This window comes from Scyliorhinus canicula, chromosome 4, assembly GCF_902713615.1.
Source record: "Scyliorhinus canicula chromosome 4, sScyCan1.1, whole genome shotgun sequence".
Lineage (NCBI taxonomy): Eukaryota > Metazoa > Chordata > Chondrichthyes > Carcharhiniformes > Scyliorhinidae > Scyliorhinus > Scyliorhinus canicula.
The window spans coordinates 12,908,598-12,914,597 of NC_052149.1; the positions used below are offsets into that span (position 1 = coordinate 12,908,598).

Consider the following 6,000-nt stretch of genomic DNA (forward strand, 5'->3'; position numbering starts at 1 on the left):
AGTGTTGTTGGCTTTCAAGAAAGGCTCTGACACTTCGAAAAGCAGCATTTTGGTAAGCATAGGGCAGAGGGAAGAGACGTGAGGAAAGGAAAAGTGTTTCTGGCCTGATTCTTCACTAAGCTCACTGGTCTGCTCATCAGCTATCAGGCAGAGCAGTTCAGAGTGAGACGGCCACGTCAGAGTTTAAACAGGTCAGAACCAGGATGTAGACGGTGAACAGAGGGTTGCCTGAGATCCCTGTGCCAAGAGTGATCTTCAGGTTGCCCAGGGCTGGAAGGGACAGTCCAGACATGGGACCCCCCTCCATCTCAGGTGTTGGTCCCAGGGTCACAGCCCAAGCCCACCCAACTCCCTGCACCTTTCGGGGACCTGTCCTCTGAAGCCCCCTGCACCCACCTGGCTAACACCCTGAGATCACAGCAATTTTCCAAGCCTTAAAATGAGATCCCAGTGGGAAAAGGTTTGGCAAGCATTGATCCTATGTAATAATTAAGATTCAGATGCAAAATTTCACCAGGCTCCCCAAGGCTTGGCAAAAGATTCATCAGATGAATTGATAAAATTCACGGCAAAACCAATCTTGGCCTCATCCACATTCCTGTGGGTCTGGAGTCACATGTACGGCAGACCAAGTAAGAACGGCAGATTTCCTTCCCTAAAGGACTTTAGTGAACCAGATGGGTGTCTATGAAGATTGACAACAGTTTCATGGTCATTTAATGCCAGAATTTTTGAATTCTAATTCCGCCGCCTTATGGGATTTGAATCCAGGTCCCCTGAGCACTTTCCTGGGTCTCTGAATTATTAATTATTATTTGTTGATTTTAGTTTCTTTGCCCAATGCAAACCTCCCCCTCCCCTCGTCCCACAGGATTATCTGTCACTTGTTCTTTAACTTTGCTTTCCTCTTAACTTTTGTTCTCTTCTTAACACATTCTGCTAACTTACCTTTATGTTGCAGTCAAACCCATCTTCAGTGCTTAATGCTACCATTAACATTTGTTTTGCCTTGTGATTATGACATCTTTGTCAATCTCTCCTTAGCTCTGACCTATCCCTAACCTATTCTGCTCCAGCTTATCCACTACCCCCCCCCCCCCCCCCCCCCCCCCTCACCCCCCCACCAACTAGTTCTTTCCAGTTGCACCCCTCTTCAGCTCTGAAGAGGCTACTGTGCTTGTAACGTTGGGGGCAATTCAGCCGAAAAATGACTAAGAGTCATTTTGGGCGGGTTTGGAGGGGTGTTTCCCGGCCGTTTTTTGGGTGAGATCCAGACCCGGATTCACCCACACTTAGGGTTGGATTCTGTGTCGGCCGACGCCAGAATTGGGAAACGCAAATGGGCAGAGAATCGCACGTCATTCCAAAAATCGAGGGCTGGCACCGGGAGCCTGACAAAATGTCATGCTCTGGTGCCTCAAGAGCGGTGTGTATGCATTCTATAGGGGGTGGAGGGGTGGCATCTGCCAGGGCCATGTGGGGAGTAATGGGGTCTGACTCGGCGAAGGGCTGTGGCATCGAGGTGACCCCCAGGTCGAGGGTGTCCAGGGACCGACCCCATCCCACCCTTCAAATGTCCCTCCAACCCACCTCCTCCCCACTACACCCCCCCCCCCCCCCACCCCCAAACCCAGGGCGGGGGTAAGAGCGCCAGGGGGAACGGCCAGGGATGGGTTTGGGGATGGGATCGTGCAGATCTCGGTGCCGTCGCGGAAGCTCTGTATGCCCGGTCGGCACAATATATCAGGTTCAATGTGGACGAAGCCCACCAGGCAGTGGGGTTCATCACCATCGCCAGGGCGCCCCAGGTTCAGGGACGCATGAAAATGAAAATCGCTTATTGTCACGAGTAGGCTTCAATGAAGTTACTGTGAAAAGCCCCTAGTCACCACATTCCGGCACCTGTTCGGGGAGGCTGGTACGGGAATCAAACCGTGCTGCTGACCTGCCTTGGTCTGCTTTAAAAGCCAGCGATTTAGCCCAGTGAGCTAAACTAGCCCCTAAATTTATTTTTCACTCCTCTTTAACCTGACCTCTATCTCCAGTTGCTCTGTCTGGACCTGTAGACTAACCTGCATGTCCCCCATGCGGGCACCGGCGCATGAGAGGGTGGTCTTCACAAACCAAAAGGGGTTCCACTCCATGAACATGCAGCTGGCATGTGACCATGAGATGCACATTCTGCACGTCTGCACCCGATACCTGGGCAGTGTGCACCACCTCATCATCCTGGCACATTCAATGGTTCCCGAAACCTTCGAAGCACACCCCCAGCTGAGGGGTTTGATCCTGGGCAACAGGCCTTATCTGCTGCAGTCATGGCTAATGACATCTATCCAGAGGCCACAGACAAGCACAGAGACCTGCTACAATGGTACCCATTCCACGACCAGGGCTGTGATCGATCAGTGCATCGGCATCCTTAGGATCCGGTTCAGATGCCTGGACTGCTTTGGAGGGGTCGTCCAGTATAGTCCTCCAGTATGGCGGCCTACTGTGTCCTTCACAACATTGCGCAGCAGAGGGGCGACATGCTGGAGGAGGGAGATGAACGCGGGTCTCGTTCAACGAGGAGGATGCAAGGGAAGATCAGGACAGGCAGGGCATGGGGCCCAGGCAGGCACGGGAGACTGCACAATGTGAGTGCTCGGGTCGGCACACGGGACACTCTGATCACCTCCAGGTTCACCGACTAGGGGGACTGGCCAACGGACGAACGGGCAACCTGTCCCACCCCCACAAGGCCCCTACCCCCACCGACAATCCCCTCCCATGGTGACCCTCCCTGCATCAACACCACCCTCCCACCCGCCCTCTGGATCTGCAGCCCCCTCCGTGATACATACCTGTCGCACTACGGGGATGGGATCTGGTGCTTCACATCGTTTGACAATGTCTGACTCCTGCCCAGGGTAGCACTTTCTGTCCACTTGGGTTATCCATGCATGCGAGCAGGCCATTCCAACACATGGTCCTACCGAACCCCAGGCATGGCGGAGGTGGGGACTGGGTACGGGATTGGGGTGGAGAGGGATGGGGATGGGGCCGGTGCCGGTCTGGTGCACAGTGGCTGACCTGGCGGCGCTGGCCCATGCCCACTTCCAATGGTCACCCACTTGTTCACCCCCACCCCTCCAGCTCCCCCTCTGCAGCCAGTCCAGCCCATCCCTCACACCTCTCTGAAAGAGCTTCAGGCAGGTTGATGCATTTGTGAACAGGGGCGGGATTCTGCGCAAATCGTCGGGGCGGGAAAAAACGGCGCAAACCCTGGCGGGAACCACTCCAGCGTCGAGCCACCCCAAAGGTGCAGAATCCCCCGCACCTTCGGGGGCTAGGATGACGCCGGAGTGGTTTGCACCGCGTCGGCCAGCAGGAATGGGCTTGGTGCCGTGCCAACCGGCGCTGAAGGGCCTCCGCCGGGCGGCGGGAGTTGGCGCATGCGCGGGAGCGTCAGCGTCTGCTGGCGTCATCCCCGCGCACGTGCAGGGGGGGGTTCATCTCATCGTCGGCCATCGGTACAAGGCTGACGTGGTGGAATAGAGTGCCCCCACGGCACAGGCCCGCCCGCAGATCGGTGGGCCCCGATCGCGGGGCAGGCCACCGTGGGGCACCCCCCGGGGCCAGATCGCCCCGCGTTCCCATGAGGACTCCGGAGGCCGCCCACGATGCTGGGTCCGGCCGGTAGGGACCAACCTTGATTCACGCCGGTGGGACCCTTGTTAAACAGGCGGGACTTCGACCCATCGTGGACCGCAGAATTCGGGCGGCCCCGGGGCCCATTGCGTCGCGCCAGTTCCCGCCATTCTCCAAAGCGGGCGGCGCAATTCACGCCAGGGCAATTTTTGTGGGGCCGGAGAATTCGGAGGACGGCGGGGGCGGGAATCACGCCGACCCCCAGCGACCCAGTGGGGGGTCGGAGAATGCCGCCCCAGGTGTTTATTGTGAACAGGTGAACATGTTTCTACAGGTTTGGGCCCGAGCTCCTATCGTGCTACCATGCGGCCCTGTATGCCAATATGGTGTCCCTGAGAGCCACGTCATCATTCGGGTCCCCTCAGCTTGCAGACCCCCCCCCTTTCAATACCCATTCCAACCTTCATTACACAGCTTCACAAACCCATTCACCCCCTTACATATCCCCCACCCTTCATAACCCCTTCACCCCCCACCCTTCATACCCCCTTCACCCCCACCCTTCATACCCCCTTCACCCCCCACCCTTCATACCCCCTTCACCCCCCACCCTTCATACCCCCTTCACCCCCCACCCGTCATACCCCCTTCTCTTCATACCATTCACCCCCCACACCCTTCATTCCCCTTCACACACACGCCCTTCATACCCCCTTTCAGCCCTCTCCCACCCTTCATACCCACTTTCACTCCTCCCCCAGCCTTCATACCCTCTTCACCCCTCCCCCACCCACTGTCTGTGCGGAGTCTGCACATCCTCCCCGTGTGTGCGTGGGTTTCCTCCGGGTGCTCCGGTTTCCTCCCACAGTCACAAAGATGTGCAGGTTAGGTGGATTGGCCTTGGTAAATTGCCCTTAGTGTCCAAAGTTCCCCTTAGTATTGGGTGGGGTTACTGGGTTATGGGGATAGGGTGGAGGTGTTGACCTTGGGTAGGGTGCTCTTTGCAAGAGCCGGTGCAGACTCGATGGGCCGAATGGCCTCCTTCTGCCCTGTAAATTCTGTAAATACCCTCTTCACCCCTCCCCCACCCTTCATCTGCTCCACTCCTCCCCCACCCTTCATATCCTCTTCATCCCCCCACCCTTCATACCCTTCAACTCCCACACCCCCTACCCTTCATACCCTCTTCGCCCCTCCCCTACCCTTCATACCCCCTTCACCCCTCCCCCACCCTTCATACCCCCTTCACCCCACCCCTCATACCCTCTTCACCCCTCCCCACCCTTCATACCCTCTTCACCCCTTCCCCACCCTTCCTACCCCCTTCACTCCTCCCCCACCCTTCATACCCCCTTCACCCCTCCCCACCCTTCACATGCTCTTCACCCCTCCCCCACCCTTCATACCCCCTTCATCCCCCACCCTCCATACCCTTCTCTTCATACCCTTCAACCCCCACACCCCCTACCCTTCATACCCTCTTCACCCCTCCCCCACCCTTCATACCCCCTTTCAGCTCTCCCCCACCCTCCATACCCCTCTTCACCCCTCCCCCACCCTCCATACCCCTCTTCACCCCTCCCCCACCCTTCATACCCCCTTTCAGCTCTCCCCCACCCTCCATACCCCTCTTCATCCCTCCCCCACCCTTCATACCCCCTTTCACCCCTCCCCCAGCCTTCATACCCCCTTCACACACACACACCCTTCATAACCCCACTCTTCATAACCCCACCCTGCCACTTGGCATCGCCAACTAGGCACCCTGACACAACCCCTGTCCCGGACCCCGACCACTCGGTGGCGGGGTGGGGGGGGGGGGGGGCTGCAGCCTCAAACCAGCCGCGCCTATTCAGATGAGCGTAATGTATGATTTGAATATAATTATCTGGATGGACGTGACCCAGATCCTTGCTCCGTTCTCCCCCCTTGTCCAGTGACAATGCCACAACGCCATCATCTCCCGGAATGCATTCCATTGCTTTATGCCAGGATCGATGCCCAGGGATCTGATTGGAAGGCAGGTCTTGACTTCAAGCTGCCTTTTCACAACCTTCACAGCAAATGCTCCCAGAACCCTGTTTCCAGTCACAGAGCTAGGCTCTTTCCCCTGTTCCGCGGTGTTTGTCAATTTCTCGGCCACTTGCTACAATTAGGAAATACACGAGGACAGAGCGGCTGTCAGTGATAGTGAGGGATCGAAGCCACTCTCACCCAGTCTCAGGGAAAAGGAACCCGTCCCGCGAAACAACCCCCCCCACCCCCAAACTTACCAAAAACAAACAGACCCCGCAGCCGCAATCCTCACCAACCAGTGGGTGCTGTTTTCTGGGAAAGTGAAACTGATTCTGAAATGCGGAAATTCGC

The 6,000-nt window shown here is 57.1% G+C and overlaps 1 protein-coding gene across 3 annotated transcripts in view; it reads right to left on the reverse strand.

Annotated features, from left to right (window-relative positions):
• The window catches only part of LOC119964354 (interferon-induced protein 44-like), a 42,621-nt gene extending 36,621 nt beyond the window's left edge, over positions 1-6,000 (reverse strand). For all 3 annotated transcript variants that reach the window (XM_038793727.1, XM_038793726.1, XM_038793725.1), the window contains exon 1: positions 5,907-6,000. The gene's annotated coding sequence lies outside the window, so the exon portion shown is untranslated. The remainder of the gene's footprint in view (positions 1-5,906) is intronic.